The sequence below is a fragment of the Mytilus californianus genome, unplaced genomic scaffold (genome assembly GCF_021869535.1).
Source record: "Mytilus californianus isolate M0D057914Y unplaced genomic scaffold, xbMytCali1.0.p SCAF_1, whole genome shotgun sequence".
In the NCBI taxonomy this organism is placed as follows: Eukaryota; Metazoa; Mollusca; class Bivalvia; order Mytilida; family Mytilidae; genus Mytilus; species Mytilus californianus.
Window position 1 is genome coordinate 125,756,746 of NW_026262581.1, and position 20,407 is coordinate 125,777,152.

The 20,407-nt window shown below is 31.0% G+C and overlaps 1 pseudogene; it reads left to right on the forward strand.

Moving 5' to 3' along the window:
* The first annotated feature begins 18,855 nt into the window (after positions 1-18,855).
* Positions 18,856-19,796, forward strand: LOC127738956 (uncharacterized; annotated as a pseudogene).
* The last annotated feature ends 611 nt before the right edge of the window (positions 19,797-20,407 follow it).

Consider the following 20,407-nt stretch of genomic DNA (forward strand, 5'->3'; position numbering starts at 1 on the left):
AAGCGGACACTATCCCCGGATAGACATTATTTGATTGACAGTCTGCTTTTAGCAAGGGTTCTCAGATACACAATTAACTTGTATTGTTTAGAAATTGATATTGAATTATCAACACAATTTCACCAATCATAAAATAATTAAGTTACTCTTTCAAATTTTAGTAAAATCTGTAAACTATCACTTAAAACGTAAACTCGAACTAAATGGCATTATATATATCTCAATACATAAGAAGATAGTCAAAAGTAAATTAAGAACAGGGACGACCAAACATCCTTATAATGAACATAACTAGAGATAGTTGACTTTACAATATTGGTTTTGCTTATTTTCAATGGCCGTACGGTGATCGAATATTGCTAACATCCAAGTCATTTGGGCTGAAGTTGATTGGTATACACATCTTTTTTTTATTACTAGATTGAGATATTCACAAATAAATATGTATTGTGAATAATTATGCAATCAGCATTGCAAAGTATCAAGCACCCTATTTTATTTCTTATATGTTCTTATGGACAGTAAATTTGAATAATATAAAGATGATAATAGTCATTTGTTCTGATAATTTCCATTTAAATATTGAACAAAAGCGGATGGTAAAACGATGTTTGATGGCACATCATATGTAATGTACTTTTCAAATTATTGAAGTTATTGTAATAGAAATGATTTGGTACAGAGAGCGCATTTCATGAAGTGTTGATTATTTATGTCTCTGCTGAGACGTATGCTTCAACGAATGTATCTCCGTGACTTTATTATTAAAGAAAAGTTATAATAACACCACAAAGCATATGACATTTAATCAAAGTCTTCACTGAATTGCGAAAAAGATAGATCGATCTATCGCTTTCAGTGAATTAATAAGACAAATTTTTACTTTGATTATTTTGCATATGCAAGGGTTTGAAATAATTCTTTATTGCAACGTTCAATATTAGACGAAATTACAACTATTTTAAAATGTAACTCAGATGATACAACAGTTGTTAAATAGACCTTGTTTTTGTTTTTTTTTTTTTTTTAGTTATTTCGTAAGCTCATACAAATTTAATTTGTTGAAGTATTAATTGTGTTTATGTTAGATTTATAGTCTTATTAAAATTGCAAATATCATATCTTCAACCTGTTACCAATAGATAAATGCATGCATTTGTCCGAGTTTCAACAAACAAAGTATAACTACTCTTTAATCATGTTGTTTGATAGATAAGGAGCTAATTTTCTATTGTTTAAAAACCAAATTGGTTTTTTATAAAAGAGACGATTTTTTGTCTCTTTTGTTAAAGTCCCGTCCATTACATTGAAAAGATATAAAAAAAAAAAACAGGCCTTTTATACAAGGAAACAACTGTGTCACTAAGATATTATCGTTTTTTGTAATCAGTTCTTCGACATAAAAGATTTATTGAGGTTAAAGTTTGACCATAACTATTACGTTGAGTTAAAAAGTGATGTAGTATGTTAAATTACAGCACAAAAACACTAAAATAAAACGTATGAATAATTTAAGCAAACCAAACCACAACCCTGATCTAACTTGTACTTTTCTGGCTAAGGTATGAAAATGTTATTGAAGCAATTCCTGCTTCATACTTTAATCTTGAAAAATGAGTATATAATAAGTCCTACGGTGCCGACCCGATGATTTAAGTATCCGGGCATAATTTATAATACAGACTATCTGATGACAGTTAAAGGATAAATGATCATTATTGTAAATTTTGAATTTCAGATATGTCTGTTTTACCCAAAACTTGAAATGCCTTTCGAAATTCGTTTTTCGCAGTATTTCATTTCAGTTAACATCGTTCTTTGAGGCATCAATGTCTGTTTTACAGGTGCGACCGTTTTAAACGGAAATTACATTTCCAGATTCAGGATAAATCTCACCTATAATAAACCAGAACATATCATCTGATATTGTTCGGGTTCAGATAGAAGTGTATTGTGTTATTTCGATTCTTCCTTCACTTTCCGATGTTTAGATACTCTGATAGTGAAACACAATAATCATGGGAATATTTTATTAAGGTTTTGTATAAAAACGACATAACAAGTTATTTCAATGTACATTCAAAGTTGTTGTAGTGTAAACTGACATTTATGTAATATGTTTAAGTTTTATTCCATTAAGGAATTGTAAGCCATATACCAGATTGATTTCTATATTATTATATGATTAAGGTAACATACAGAAGAAGTTGACTCATTTGGAGATTTACCACCAGACATGAAGGGAAAACTGTTTAACTACGTACAATGGGACTGGTTTTGTATTAAAAAAAAAACAAATGGTATTAACAGATTTTTTACTGAACCATAAGAAATCGTTGAATTGTGAATACTAGTAATTATTCTATAAGGAATCCACCACGAAGAGAAATCACAAACATTGCTAACTCTACGTGCTAGATTATAATTGCGGGATGGGTTAATCTGCATATACGTCCGTCGGAAAAAAATACTTTTATTCCGATGTTTTGTGTAGATAAAGTGCCACGCACTCTGAATGTTAACAAACATTTGAAAAAACAATTTAAGGAGTCCGGAGGTTCTCTTTTCCATGGAAAAATTCCTATCCTTGAAACATATTCTTTTCTTTTTCCAATGGCAGTCAATGCCTGCTCTTCATCGTGATCGACCCACTTTGCAGTACGTTCCAAATAGCTAATTTTTCAGGTGTTATCGTTCTGAAAAAAACATGCATGAAATAATTTGTCATTAGACGTGAAGCCGAAATCTTTAAACAATGAATTTCAATAATTTGAAGTGTAACGCCGCTTGTGTGAGAGAAAAAAAACATTTTGTGTCAGACAACATTGACGTGTTTACGATGCTGTCTGTTATTCATATATGAACATGTCTCTGATAATAATTGTGTGTCAGTCTCTTTCTTTTTGTAGTTGTTTTGGGTTCACATGTATAATTTCCGTTTTGGAATCCAGCAAGTATTAAGTTAATGAATGAAGAAATTGTTGTATCGAGCTACCTGATGAATTGTTTCGTGCACAGAGATTTTTTAGTATTGACTGCAAAGCAAAAATGAATGATTTCAGTTTTACAAAATTCGAAAGTGTCCTCGATTCCGTCTGGTACAAGTTGTTGAAGTTAGGTAGCAAAATACTATTAAATTTATACGGATGTACTGATTAACAACAGATATGACTGTCTGACAAAACTACTAGAATTTTTCTGTGTATAGCGAAGTGACATAAAACATTTTATATTAGTTTATTGACTATCTAATGAAGATTTTACGTAATCAACAAGATGAGTCTCTAGTGAAATGTTGGTTTATTATTCCAACTTTCAGAAGTTATAGTGTCATTTATTTCCACTCCATAATCAGACTTCAATAGTTAACATTGATACTTCTGAGAATTGTTGGTATTATATTCTGTCGCATTTTTCAGCTATATAAAGGAAAACATTGAAAGTGAAATAATGATGAACCATTTGGTTGACTGGCTCGATTCACAAACTATCATTCTTATACAGGTAAAAACGATGATAAACATACTTTTTAACCTACACTATGAAATCAAGCAGACCTAGAAAATCCAATTGCACGTGGTTTCTATCTATTTATATTGATATTTATGTTTATATCGGTATATATGACCGTCGGCAGTCATCGGAGGTCATCTCGATGGTTAATTAGATGACATCTAGACAAATATACACATGAAATGTTGATGCATAATATCGAGTCCATGCATTGTTACTTGTTTATTTTAGACTTTTTGTAATTTGGATATACGTTTAAGTATGTTATAAATCAAATATGACATTTTGAGTCAAATCGGTGAACATGAATGTGACAGCTAATGCCCCTTTAATTATCAACACGGAAGGTGGAAAGACCTTCAATTGCTCTCTGAGCATTTGGTTTTTAAAAATTGAAGATGTTTTCTGTATGATAACTGTTTTAAAAAAGTATGACCAATGCTGAATGTACATTTGTAAACACACTTTGACTTTGATATTCAAACAACTTTATTATTCAATTTTAACACGTGTAAAACTTATAAACTTAACGATGTAGGAGATGTAAGTCTTTTTTCACTCTTTTTATTTCTTTTTCATTACAAAATATTTATACAATATTATTTTTGAATTTTTGTTTGTAGAAGACAATGTTTTCTATTTATTTTGTAAACATAATTATTGCCAAAAAAACTGAGAGGAATTAAATTAGAAAATCAAATTTAGTTGTTGTGTTTTTCAATTAGCTTTCTCTGTACGATGACGATTATTTCGTATTTTGTAGTAACTAAATAGATAAACTTGAAGTATGAGCTTAAAATTTTTTGAAAATATCATTTGTTAATGATTTTTTGGCGTTTATGTGTATTTGTTAATTTCTATTATTGTAAAAGAGAGTCTGCATTCAAACTCAGAAGTCGAAAAATAAACTGACAACGCCATGGCTAATAAAGATAAAAACCTACAGACAAACAACTGTGCACAAAACACAACATAGCAAACTAAAGATTTGAGCAACACGAACCCCACCAAAAACTGGGGGTGATCTTATTTGAAGATGTACGTTCACGGTCCTCATTTGATAGTAAAACATTGTATTACTCGATATTATTGATTTATACTTCGGATATATCATTGTAATCAATTTCATAAGCTGAACAACTTTCTGTTAAAATAGAATAGCAGCAGGACTGTGTTATATGCCAAGGAGACAGTAGTCTGAGAACACTAATGTGTGCAAAGGAGAAGGTCCGATAAGGGCTAATTTCGGCCTAAAATTCGAAGTACATCTGATAAAAGATTTTTGACATTTTTTAAACACTCAAGTGTCTACTTTAGTCGATTCAATTAGTTTATGTTAAAGATTTTAACTGATTTGGTCATTAAAGGGGCTCGAATTCAAGCTTAAATATGAAAAATCTATCAAGTATGCTATAAAACGTCACTTTTCAGATGGTTTTTGTGTAAAATGGAAGTGACCGCATTCGTGGTCAGTTTCATCATTTATATATGTTATGTATTATCATTAAATACAACACATATTTAAATATTAAGACTGAACACAAATGCGGCCACTTCCATTTTAGACAAAAACCGTCTTAAAATTAGCACAAATACTAAAATTGTGAAGATTTCAGTATTTTTGCATAAAAAAAATGATGCTAGTACCTGATGCATGTCCATTGTTTTTTGTCAAAAACATCCCATATTCATGTATCAAAAGTATTCTTCTTTCCAATAAATAGATAAAAGTGACGTTTTTAACTACTTTGTAAAAACACTATATTTTGGGGCCAAAAGGGGTCTTACCGGGCCTACTCCTTTGCTATTGACCCAAAATTTCTCTTTGATGAACAGTTAGTGCATATAGTTTCGAATGTATAAATCAAACGGTAAATGGCGGAAACGATAATAAAAATCAAAATACCACACAATCTTTTATACATTGCCAACCTTACACTTAGACGGCTGAATGCCTGAAATCATGCAATAATACTGGAAACACGAAAATAGAATTGTCTAAGCTTGATTAGAGGGAATTTAGGGTTACAAGTAACCAGTAGTTATCAATATTATTTTACAAGTTCCAATTGTTATGAAGGAAAACATTTTCTATAAAGGAGAACATGATAATAATTTTACTATAAAAATGTTTTTAAGTTTCGAAAAACTCGGTAATTGAACGACAGAACATGCTTTCCGTTTTTAAACCGTGCGAAAATTAAATAAAAGAAATGATGATAAATTTCTCTTTCATAATTTTAAACTCGTTTTGAATAAAAATATTTTAATGGAAAGACACACATTCAAACAGAGAGAACAGTAAAGAGGTTAAATTTTGAGAATATTGTATCTTTTCTATATAAAAGTATTTATTTGTTTTTTTCATTTGTATGTTATTTTATAGTGCACTTTTTCCCAGAAGCAGCATTATCTGTAGCACTTTTTGATAACAAACAAATTGATAAGTATCTAAATCAAATGAAATAAATAAACCCATCATAGATACCAGGATTGAACTTTTATATTTACGCCAGACGCGCGTTTCGTCTACAAAAGACTCATCAGTGACGCTCGAATTAAAATATATTAAAAAGGCCAAATAAAGTACGAAGTTGAAGAGCATTGAGGACCAAAAATTCCTAAAAGTTTTGCCAAATACAGCTAAGGTAATCTATTCCTGAGGTAGAAAAGCCTTAGTATTTCAAAAATTCTAAGTTTTGTTAACAGTTAATTTATAATTATGAACATATCAATGATAACTCAAGTCAACACAGAAGTGCTGACTACTGGGCTGGTGATACCCTCGGGAAAATAAATCTCCACCAGCAGCGGCATCGACCCAGTGGTTATAAATAAACTCATCATAGAAAATTTGAGTGAAGGAGCTATTACATATTCATTTTAGATGGAAAAATATATATCACCTATATAAAATAAAACAACTAAACTGTATTGTGAGAAATGCGATTTAATGATTTTATGATTTCTATGAAAAGAAGACCGAACGGTTACCAACTTTCTTTTTAGTTCAACGGAAGAGCAATTTGTCTTGATCTAATATCCTGTGTTTCAGTAAACAGGCCTTCCATCGAAATCCGGAAATGAAACAAAATGTAAAAGAGTAGCAATACATATTCTCTTTCAAGCTCGATTTACTTGCCGACTTTAAGCTATAGATACTCACTTTATGGAAAATCAATATGTTTTCATAAAGAGCTTGGTGCCATAATGATGCTTGAATGGTCTGTTTTAAGATTTAAGTAAAAAGGGGAAAAAAGGAGAATACTTTATGCGTAATAAAAATCATAAATATAAAAAAGACAGTGCGTGACCATTTTTACAATAAAAACTGCATAGAATACATAACGAATTACATAATTATATATGACACTAACAAATGGCCAACAAATATTAAACCTGTGAACTCTTGTACTCTGGAAGGGGTATTTCAGAGCAATTTTATATTTACGCTAAAAAGTATAATTTTCTTTTTACTTCCCTATAGTGGATTTTGTTTTTAAATGAAATCATCTTACCTGAACACAAACTCAACAGGACTGTGGCAATAACAGTAAATTAACTATAAACGTCGGCTCACAACAGAAAGAGGAAACCAGGAGACTTTATCGTATACTATATGTTTATCGCTTATGCTATCTGCACAGTAAAAAGGTCGATTGCACGAAAAATACATGTATTTGATCCAGTTTCACCAAAACCAAGTGTGACTAACATTTAAGCATGTCGTTTGACATATAAGAAGCTTATTTCCGTTTGTTCTTGAATATAAACTCCGTTTTTAGTAAAAAAAAGACACATAATTATATTTCTTTTATGTAAATCCCTTGTATTACATATAAAAGAAATAAAAACAGTCAGGCAAACATCATTCAAGGAAATGAATGTGTCCCTGTGATAATATTTTTTTGTAATAATTTCTTCGACATAAACGATTTATTAAGTTTAAAGTTTGACAAACACATTAAAATTACGTTGAGTTTTAAAATGATGTAGTATGTCAAGTAAAAACCGAAACAAAAATGCTTCAACACATTAATAAATAAAAACCTTACTTGTTTTACGAAATTTGTTATTCGCAGTATTTCATTTTGTTAACATAGTTCTTTGATGCATCAATGTCTGTTTCTCTAGTTCAATTGTTTTAATGGAAATTACATTTCCAGATTCAGGATAAATCACAATTGATAGAACAGAAAATATCTGATATTGTTTGGGTTCAAATAGAAGTTTATTGTGCTATCTCAACTCTTCCTTCACTTTCTGATGTTCAGATACTCTTAATGTTTTTACACAATAATCATGGGAATATTGTATTAAAGTTTTGTATAAAAACGACATAACAAGTTATTTCAATATACATTTAAAGTTGTTGTAGTTTAAACTAACATTTATGTAATATGTATAAGTTTTATTTCATTAAGGAATTGTAAGCCATATACCAGATTGATTTCTATATAATATGATTAAGCTAACAAACAGAAGAAGAAGTTGAATCATTTGGAGATTTACCAACAGACCTAAAATGAAAAGTGTTCAACTACGTACAATGGGATACATTTTCTATTGAATAAAAAAGTTACATTAACAGATTTGCTACTGAAAAATAAGAAATCGTTTAATTGCTAATAACTCGAATTGATCTACAAGGAATCTTCACGAAGATATTACTTACATTCCGTGCTAGCTTATAATTGTGGGATGTGTAAATCTGTAAATACGTTCGTCGAAAAAAAGAACGCTAAATCTGACGTTTCTTGGGGATAAAATGCCACACACTCTGAATAATAATAAACCATTTAAACATATCTTTTTGGGTTTAAATGTATAGTTGCTGTTTTTGGAATCTAGCTAGAATTAAGTTAATGAATGAAGTAATTTTTGTCTCGAGCTATCTGATACCTTTTTTTCAACAGAATGGTGTCGTGCACAGGGATTTATTTAGTATTCATTGCAAAGCAAAATCGCATAAACTCATAATTTATTTGGATATACTGAATAACAACAGATATGATTGTCTGACAGAAACTGCTAGAATATAGGAATTGCTGACAAAAGATTTTTTTTTCTGTGTAAAGTAAAATGACATTAAACATTTTATATGAGTTTAATGACTTTCTAATGACGATTTTACGTAATCAGCAAAATGCGCATCTAGTGAAATGTCGGTTGATTATTCCAACCCTCATACAGTATAGTGTCATTTATTTTACTTTTTATTTCAACACAATATTTGTTTTTTTAATTTTTATTTCAACACAATAATCAGACCTTTAACAGTAAAGATTGATATTTCTGAGAATTGTTGGTGTAACATTCTATTCAAATTTTAACTATCGGGTCCTTTACACTCGAAATACGAGAAAAAAATATAACAATGTGTTGATTGCTCAGTAGAAAACTAACTTTTTTGGTAAATAAACACAATAATTAGTTACTTCGAATACAACTTCTGTCTGCTTGTAATACCGTAATGATGCTAGTGGCGTTTTGTTTACATTTAACGAGTAAATATAGCACTGGGACTTTCAAACAACTATCAAGGTCTTGGAAACGACGTAAGACACAGGGAAAATAAAACTGTATTTTTTTTATAGTAAAACGTTAAGGGAATACATAACAATGTCAAGCCTTAAATGCGTAGATATAATCATTAGTTCTGTTCAATTAACATAACAGTAATGTTACATATAATCTAATATAAAGGCATACTATCATAACTCATCACCAATTGCAAATGAATTCCAATAAATTTTGTTAAAGTGAGAAATAAATGGCGGAAACATTAACTCCATTTTAAAATAAAATCAGAAAGAAAGAATAGCCGGATATGTATGAATTCTTAGGCAACCGAAAATCCTGTCCGGTTATAAGGACTTATTCGAAATAAAATGTCGAAATACAATGTACTGGTTTAAACAGTAAAGAATAGATAACATATTGTTTTCTTTTCATTTTTGGATTGCTAATTGCAAATGTGTAACTTGCCATTGATATTGTTGTCACTGGTAATTTCCTTCGTTAACTTCAGAGCACATTTTTTTAATAAAGGTATACATATTAGTGAAGAATTCCTTAACCATTAACTAACATTAAATATAAGTTCAGAATGGTGTAATTGTTGAAGTTCACAAATTATATAAGGTTATTCAAGTTCATTGCCCTACGATTATGGCATTCATACAGGAGACCTTTAATGGTCTCCACAATGCCCTTGATAATGTCACTTTCTATATTTTTGTTGTACCTAGTTAACATTCAACAATCCAGAATACAGTGCATGAATCTTCGTGATTTATCTCTCCTGCTGTTTCAGTGCCAATATGAGTGATCAATATACAATTTAGTAATTGAGAATGTAAGCCAGCTCCTAGTAGTTCATATATTGTACGTCGTTATTTTTCAACTCTGCTCTCGATGTTGTTTTTCTTGTCAGATTTTCCCACTTTACCGATGTATGTGGATGCCTCAAATTCTTGTTTTTTTCATTCATGTGGGTCTCTGATTCTGTTGGTGTTTTAAATCATTGCATCAAGTTTTGAGTTTATTGTTACTTTGTTCAGTTTGGTAGTCTAATAAACGATACTCAGTGCACACTGGAGATCTACGGGGTCGTGAGCAATAAATGCATTATCATTAGCTACTGTGAGTGCTTCTATTAATGTTGTTTCAGTTTGTGCACCTGCATCATATAATTGTATGCTTTAAAGTAGTTGATTGTTGTATCTTTCACGACATATACTGCTGATATTTGCTTGTCATATTCATAACCTTTCTGTCGTAAATTGGATCATTAATTGATTAATTAGTAGCAAACATGTAAGCAGATTATAATCTAACATATAACTATTGACGCACCTCTTATATCGTAGTATTGTACTTGCCCTATACAATCGGATTTTTAATGGAAAGTTATTTCTTAATTAATATAACTGTTACATAACAGTGATTTCTAGCCTACATCATAATTCCAAAACTAATTATATAAAGTATAAAATTGGAGAAAATCTGTTAATCTAGAGAATTTGTTTATTCTGATAGTCTTTTACAATAAAGGACGTAAATGATAGTAATTGATAAAAAGGATAATAGGAATCACAAAAAAATTGAACAGTTAAATAAATTAAACCAACCCCTTACACTCCAAAAACAATCTATACCACTAAAGGAAGAGACCGATTACATTGAGCCGCAATTCCTCTGAAACCATACAAAGTCGGAAATATTTGTGATATGACGTATAAATGTAGTATTTTGTAGTTCCTAAATTTGTCTTTGAAACAATCTTTTTTCCACAGAAAACTCCAACTTTTGAGAAAATATCCAAATTCGGAGACCGTTACCGATCCGTGTCTTATACGCTTTCGCGCATGCTCAGTCGACGTACTGCCAGCGAAATCCAAGTGAAAGTAAGAAGAAAGGATAGAAAATAGGACATTTAGGCCTATAAGGATCCTGTATTGTATTGTAAGTGCATCATTTTGCTAAATTAAACGACATCCACCCTTTTTACTCAGGTGCAGAACTGTTCAAAAATGAAATGGGCGTTGAACGTGTCGAAGTGATCCTCCCCCTTTTTATGTGTGAACACAGGCATCCGACGTCCGGACCCCTCCCCCTTTTTATGTGTAAACACAGGCACCCTTGACACTCTTTGTTTCAACACTTGCCCAATTGTACCGCGATTTCGCAGGCAGCTTTTAGTAGGTGTTAAAATAAAAGATAATACAACTAGCTAAGGAATGTGCTTCATGGATAGATGATGTGTCACAAGTTCTAGGTTGTTTTATTGTTTGATTATATTGTTGAATTAGTGAATTCTTTTCGTACACCCTAATATTCTTTTATTAATAAATAAATGAAAGTGAGTGACATAGATAACTAAGATCGAATAATGCAAATAAAGAATGAGTAATATAAACGTTCTTTGATCGATTAACCAGACACATACTTACAACAACAATGTATATAAGTAGCCAAAACAACCGGAAAGAGTTTTATAGTTACAACAAATATTTATGATATACAAAATAGATAGAAAGGTTTATTTGATCAAAAGCAAGTCCTATTAAGTTTATTTTCGAAGCATTTTTATCACGTTTTCTTTACCAAGGGGGTTTATAACCGTAAGAGTGTTCATACTGATATAGAGTAAACGTAAAGTTTGTGAGACGATGGGCAATATAATAAACTGTCATTACAATACCTTGTCCAGTGGACAGTGTATTGATGGATGGCTATTTAATGTCTAGTGGCAAATCAAATGCATATTCAGGAGGACCAAATAGACTATGTTTTAATTTTATTCAATAGATATAAGAAGATGTATAGAAATAAGGAGATGTGGTATGATTGCCAATGAGACAACAATCCACCAAAGTTCAAAGAAGTAGATGTAAGCAGTCAAAGGCAACCTTACGGCCTTCAACAATGAGGAAAACCCGTACAGTATAGTCGATCATAAAAGGCTCCTACATGAAAAATATGAAACAATTCAATTGAGAAAACTAATGACCTAATTAATTATAAAACAATTTCCGAATAACATATATGACAGATATGAACCAACGTTCAACCACCTAACTACAAGCTTCTGACTTTGTTCATTCATAGAAAGAATGTGGCGTGGGTAAATGTGTTTGAAGGCGCCAAATCTCCCCTAACCTGAGGCAGTGGTTTAAGGGTACAGTATAAGATATATCCACTGAGATAAAGAAGACACAAATTCCATTTACATTATAATGTCCATTACTTAATCCTACAGCTTTTATATTCCTTTCTATAACCAAACTACAAATCATTCCAAATGACTTTTTCCAAAAAATAAATATGTGGGGTCATTTAGTATAAAATATTGATGGATTTACCTACTAGTATTCTGTTTTTTAATTGCCTTTTAGCGAATCTAAAGTTCAGTCATCATGTCTGTCACTGAAACAATGAAAAGTATTTTAACAAAGATGAAAATTTATGGAAATAAATTTGACAAGCAAGCAATATCTATTTGTTTATTCCATTAAGGGAAACAGATTGATGTGGCTCGATTAACAGTTTTTTTATGGCTTGGTAAACATTCGTAAACCAACAGTTGACTTTATAAAACATTTAATGAATAACTATGAACTAAATGCTGGATAACATCTTTGTGAATTATTTTATGTATTTTTATCTGTATACTACTATATACTTTTTACGCGTCTGAACATATCATTTGAAAGATCCACAAAATACGGCAATCAAGAAGCTTGGATTTGCGATATACAAAATGTACAATCAAATCCTTCAAATCGTCTTTAAAGGCATATAAATAAGTAAGCAAACACCATTAAAATTCATTCATATACAGACTATTAACATAAAACCCCAACATAAATTAATAAGATCTGATCAACATAAAAAACAGAAAAGGTTAAGTTATTTAACAAGTTGAAAAAATGAAAAAAGTGAAAACATTAAAAATAATAATAAAATTATACGAAATAAATTAAATGAAATATTGTTCCTTGTTCTGAATTTCAGATTTGAGAAGCTTGTGTTATATAATTCTTGTGTAAATACATAACTATAATATGGTGCACATGTATCTACAGTGTGACATTCTAGTGTTAAAAATGTTCCACTGAGATTAAAACGGCATACTCCTATTACATTATAATCCTGTTGCAATTGTCTAGAGTGAAAATAATAACTACGTCAAGGATAATAGAAGAATAAATAGTTCCTACTTCAGATTTCTCTTTCATTATCAAGACTACTGATCTGTCACATCTTACAGAAGGAATCGTGCGAAAAAACATGTCTTTATTTTCTTTTGACATATTGAATATCCTACACAGACTATTGTTTTGAATGACACGCAACAAGTTATTGTGAATCTTCTTCTCGATCACACATTACTGTTAATTAGCTTTATACTTTACCTTCGAAATACCTTTTTTTATCTTCCGCCACTTTCTGAAGATTTTGTTTTGTTTCGCAAGATATCAAAAAGATTTTTGGCACATGCAGTCGAACAGGTTATACATTTCCGCCAATGACCTTGTGTAACTGCTCATTTTTCCAGAGAGAGTTATCTCCCAGCTCACTTTTTTCTTGTTATTACTACTCGTCGCAAAAGTAAAAGAAATCGACAATGTTTATGTTCACATTGCTCGTCATCTCATCAGAATGCTTTATTCAATTTTGACAGAAGTGATCTTGAAACTCCATATGAGACTAAATTCGAGATCTGTATTTGACATTAGGGATATATAAGTGTAACTCATGACATAACTCTAACCTTTATGTAAAGGTCGAAGTTCAAGGTTACATTTAAAATTTGAATATTTCTAGTATTCACTAACCCCAATAAACCATTAGCCACCAAATGTTTGTTTATCAAATTGTTAACTACGACACGTCGCAACTTTGATCTGAGATCTATTAACGATGACCTTGAATTTGATGTCAAGGTCAAACGTATATTTGACGTTCTAGATTTTACTATAATTTCATTCTGGATATATGACTTGAAAAGGTGGACAGGTAGTAATGTCGTTGTGTATACGCATTTATAGACGATTTGAATGTTTTTTATTGTATCTTTTGTATATTGCAAATCAAAGGTTCTTGATTTATGTACTTTATGGATTGTTCAAATAATAGCTTCAGATGCATATAAATTATATATATTTTTTCCTTTTTTTTCAAAGTAAATTTTCATCTTTGACAAAAGACCTTTAATTATCCCAGTTACAGACATGATAACAGAATTATTTTTGATTCACCAAAAGATAAATTGTAATGCCTCTGCTGTTGGACTGTTAGTCCCCGTGGGTATCACCAGCTCAGTAGCCAGTACTTCGGTACTGACATGATAATAAGGATTTTTTGTTATTTAAATAATCCTTCTGATTAAAGCTAAGACTACACCGATTTTGTGTGTACAGTAACATAATTGTTGCATGTTTTCTGCCGTCTAACTGTACTAATGTTTACAGTGCATAATATATTACCTGGTATTTGGATTTTAATTTACGTTTCCTCCATTTGATACAAGACCCTTTTACTAATTGTTCATCACAGCGGAAAATGTCAATCTTTGGTTCAAGACCGAATTTGCACTCCTTAATTTTGTCAGATTACTGTCTTCTAGGCGTATAACAAACTACTGCTGTTATTAACTTTTAGACTGTTGTTCAGCTTTTGAAATTGATTACAATTTTACATCCGACATATGAATGAACAATACCAAGTAATTCAATTTATAGCTCTTTAATGAGGAGCATGAGCTTACATCTAAAAAAAATAAAGGTTAACAGAAACACTTCAATGAAAATAAAAAAAATTAAATACATCTTTAAAAAGCATTTGAGTGAAAAAAGGGTCTGTAATGATTATTTGAATTTCTTTTCCTTGTTGTTTTCAAAGGTAGACAAAAATGATGTATAAACTATAAAAATAAAACGTATTTTAAGAATTATTAAGAATACATCAGTTTTCTACATACTCTACAACATAACCATCAAGGGAAATAAAAACATATCCATATTGGTGTTACATGTACTTACTAAGGTAAGACAACATCTTAATTTGATGTTTTATTTCATTTTCTCTCAGTTTTTCTGTAATTATTATGTTTACAAAACAAACACAATTATTTACTAGTAGAAATTGGGATATCTTGAGAGGGCATTGGATCGTTAAGTGAAACGATACTGTACACAATAAATAAATTATATATATATGTTTGTGTGCAAAACGACACCAATATAACGTAAAAGAGTCAGTCGATTGAGATCGGCCTTTGTGTGACCAGGGGATCTCAAATGTCGACCGACGAAGGTCTAACAAAGACTGGATTACATACTGTGTAGCACATTTACACTGAAGATGATGCACAGTAATTGTAGTCTAGCAAGTAACATTGCAAATCATGATGTATTTCGTACCAGTCGAGTGACTTTCAAAAGTCTGGATAATTAAACCTAATCTTTATTTTTGATATGATGAAAGAAAATTTTGATTTACGCGGGGTTTGTGTTACTTGTTTGTAAATGAATTACCTTTTCATGTTTTTTGGTAATGCCGTTGTGTATACGCCTTTATAGACGATTTGAAGGTTTTTTCATTGTATTTGTTGTATATTAGAAATCAAAGGTTCTTGATTTATGTTTATTATGGATCGTTCAAATAATAGCTTCAGATGCATGAAAATTATATATTTTTTAAAAAAATGTAAAAAGAATGTTCATCTTTGTCAAAAGACCTTTTATTATTTTATTATCACAGTTACAGACATGATAACAGAATTATATTTTGTTTGCTAAGAGGTCAATTCTAATGAAAAAACTAAAAATAAATCCATAAAAACTTTTTAAACATATTTAAACAAGGGAAATAACCATCTTTAATCATTTGTGGGTTGATCATATGGCAGATAATAGGACGCTGTAGTATTAAGTAATGGACATATTGAATTGAATTAAAATAAATGAGACTTCATGTGATGAAAGTTTATTCTATCGCCCATCTTCTCACAAAGAACGCGTAAATTCTACGTCATGAAATGCACTCTAAAGGTTATAACTCCCCTTGAGGAAACGAACGTGATAACATTTCTTAAGAACTAATATTAATGGATTGTGCATTTATCAAATGTAAAATATATCATTATTTTATATCATATTATATACCTTTGCCAATTTGGGCATTTTAGACTCGTGAATTATGTCAGGAAATGGTTAACTTGCAAATGACTTTTTTTAATTGGAAATGATTTTTGGCAGACTATCAGTTTGGATTAACTAACATTTATTTCCAGTTCAGAATATATTATTATTTTATCTAGGGGAGGGGTGGTTCGAAATTTCAAGATCTTTGCTGATAGCCTATTATGTGAAAAACTTGGTTTCATATTAGATCTGGTACACGTAATAAAATGAAAATATTCATAAAGTTTAACAATCATGAGTCCTTAAATTGACTTCCTTGTTCATTGATTCACTGAGCCACTGTTATGTACTTTCCTGTCCATTGACACAAAACAACGAAAAGCTTTAGTTTCATACGATTTAGTTCTCTAAATTAGTCCGTGTTATAAAATCTGCTGTCGTTATATCATATGCAATATGCTTCTGAAATTGTTTATGTTGACATTTTCCATAGTTTTCCATGTAATGTCTATCATCGGGACTATCAGGATGTGAATAATGCAATTCGACAGTAAAAAAAAAAAACGAACTCCAAGGAAAATTCAAAACGGAAAGTCCTTTATCGAATGGCAAAATCAAAAGCTCAAACACATCAAACGGATGAAAAACAACTGTCTTATTCCTGACTTGGTACAGGCATTTCCTTATGTAGAAAATGGTGGATTAAAGGGGCATTAACTATCAAATTCATGTTCACCGATTTGACTTAATTTCTTATATCTGATTTATAACATACTAAAACGTATACTAAAATTATAAATTAAGTCTAAAATAAACAATTTACAATGCATGGGCTCGATAATATGTATCAGCATTCCGTGTGTATTTTAGTCTAGACATCTAATTAACCATCCAGGTGACCACCGACGACTGTCGACGGTCATATAACCCGATATAAACATAAATATAAATATAAATAGATAGCGTCGTGCAATTGGATTTTTCTAGGTCTGTTTGATTTCATATTATAGGTTAAAAACATATGTTAATCGTCGTTTTTTAAAAGCAGTGCTTTAATGCCTTTCTGGTTGCCGTGTTAATCTTTCCTTCCGCGATATCCGACATATCTACGTGGGGGGTCATTAGGCCACAAGTAGATCCGGAAATATTGAATTCTCTCCTCTTTGTTTTGTGATATAAAATGTGTTTTTGTTTCATTTCATTTACATTGGGAAATAAAGAAACGATCATTGTGTTTTGTTAATTTTAAAAACTTTTGATATAATTGTATTTTGCATTATGAGCAGTCAACCGATTGACAAACTAGAATTATTTGAATTCCGGGTGTGGAAAGAGGTCGGGTTAATTTCGAGTGTTATCTACAATCTAGATGTTTTTTTTTATTTCATTTCAGTCGTTGATATAACAATTAAAGGTCGACTGAACATGAATTATATTGCATATTATAAAATTTAAAGCGCATTTCTGTTTATGCACGTGAAGCCGTATGACGTTATTGTTATTTCGGTATCGTTACCTATAAAAAGTAGCAAATTATCGTTCCTGAATAGGTAGCGCCGTGGTAGCTGGTCCTGTTCCTTAACTTCTGGTTTCTGCACTGTGCAAATTTACAATCATATTTTTAATTAACGATGCCTAGTACTTGTTGTTGTGTACCTGGGTGTCATTTAAGAGGAGGACATGCATTTCCAAATGACTTAAAAACAAGGAATAGTTGGAACAACGTCATGGCCCATACGCAGATTGGACGAGAACACGATGAAATCGTGGAGTCCATTTCAATCAGCTGTTGTTTGCAAGGCACATTTTACTGAAAACGACTACGTGCAGGAAACTATTCATGGTAAAACTTTATTTGCTTTTGAAATACATACAGTTATATATATAATCGCCATGCGAATAAACCAAAGTCTGTTTACAACTGCAATTATCGTTTTAGAATAAAAGGGGGGTGGTTAATTCAAGACGTCATAATTTGTTGGATTACGATTCAATGTGATCTGTTTAAGATTTTTTGTTGAATGCTACAATTATAATGATTTCTTACAAGAGGTATATCATACTGAGAATTATTTTAGCAGTAATTATGCTAATGTAGTTATTACAGGAATGCATAAGCTATGCCTCATAGGCTTTCTTGATAAATACCAATGAAAATGTTAACAAGAACAAAACAATGACATGCTCTCATCTATATTATAGTAGGTAATTGTGTTGCATAAGTCTCTCATTGTTTGTCCTTTGGATTTACATAACATACATTGAATCAGGCAAACATAGTTTTATCCACATTGTAATGAATAAATCTAGTTAATATTTTGCCAGGTAGTACAAAGTATACATTGCTAATGGAAGTTCATTTAATTTTCAAAAAAATAATGTTTTATAACCTTTTTCAGGGCGCAAACCCATCATACAGAGACTTATGTCTACTGCCATTCCCAGCTTATTTTCCTTGACCAAGCAAGAGACTGAATCGTCTGCAAAAAGAAAAATCAGGGCAGTTTCCCGTGAAAACAAAAGAACTAAACTGGATGAATATTGTAGTAGAAATCTAGAGGAAAGTTTTGATTGTGAGGTTGGTTTTTCTGAAGAAGTCATTCATACTGCAGAAAGGATTTATGACTGTCCACCACCAACTGCCGGGCTAATGTTGAGCTTCACTGATGGAATTACATGAACACCATCAATGCCTAAGTTTTCAGCAGAGGATTTGGCAAATGATGACACAGCCATGGTTTTTTATACCGGTTTAGAGTCGTATACTAAATTTTTATTTGTTTTGACCACGCTTGGTCCAGAAGCACATTGTTTGAGATACATATATTTTCAAATTGATAGCGTGTCAGTTGAAATTCAGTTTTTTTTATGACTTTGATGAAATTGAGGCATTATACAACGAACTTTGAACTGTCTAGATTGTTTTCAATATCTGAATCTAGTGTTAAGAATATTGTGTATACATGGATTGTTTTTATGTCTAAATAGTGGCGAGAGGCTAACACTTGGCCATCTAGTGGTTTAGTCAGGTATTGCTCGCCATCTGACTTCAAATTAAAGTTTCCTACAACTAGGATTATTATTGACAGCACAGAATGTCCCGTGAAAAAAACTAAAGCTCCTAGAGCAACCTTTTCATCATATAAAAACAGAAACACTGAAAATACTTGTATGTTCGACACCTGGTGGTTTAGTCAACTATGTCTCTAATGCATATGTTGGTTATACCTGTGACCATCAAATAGTTGAACGATGTACATTGTAGAATAGTTCAATAATGTGATCCAGGTGACAGTGTGATGGCAGATAAAGGTTTTAATGTGCAAGATTTGTTTGCTAAAATGGATGATGCCGTCAATATTCCAACTTTGTTCAAAAAGGAAAACAGAATTAGTTCGAAAACTCTTATACGGGATAGAAAAGTCTCCAATAAACGCGTGCATATAGAGCGAATTATTGGACTTGGCAAAACATACAAAATTATAACAAATCCTATGAATGGAACTGAAACAAAACTTTCATCTGAAATAACATTTAGTTGTATTATGTTGTGTAATTTTAGAACTTGTATTGTGCCAAAGGATGCATAAATGAAAGTGACGCAATGAATTTTGTTCTGATATATATATTTACAATTACATGTACATGTAAATTATAATGCATATAAAAATAAGGAGGTGTAGTATGATATTCAGTCAGTTTATCAAACCAAAGTGCATAAGAAATGGGTTTAAGTAGTTACAGGTGTTACTGTAACCGTACAATCTCCAACAATGAGAAAAACTCGTACCGTGTAGAGAATTTCAGAGATCTTACAATTAAGTTTTGTTTTTGGGTTAAATCATTTTCTTCTATTGACTTAAAAATATGGAGAGTTTGTTAAAATGCTAATGAGACAACTACAATGTATTATGACAGTGACCAAACAACGAGTCTTTGAGATGTCATTTTTTTCTTAATTAAGAACTCCTTTTTTCGTTCAAAAATTATTTTTTACTTGGAAATAATTTTGCTTGGAGTTATAGTTTCTAGAAAAAAGTATTGTCATCGAAAGAGTTGACATGTTGCAATGTTCATTTAACATTATGTTACTTGATGTTCTTGCAATACACACAATACAGTGACTAAGCAATCATTATGAACTACTTTTCATAGGATGGAAGTCATTGAATATGATAATATAATCATTAATAAAGAATAGTCCATTTATATTTATAAGAAAAAGTTCTTTTATGTCTTAA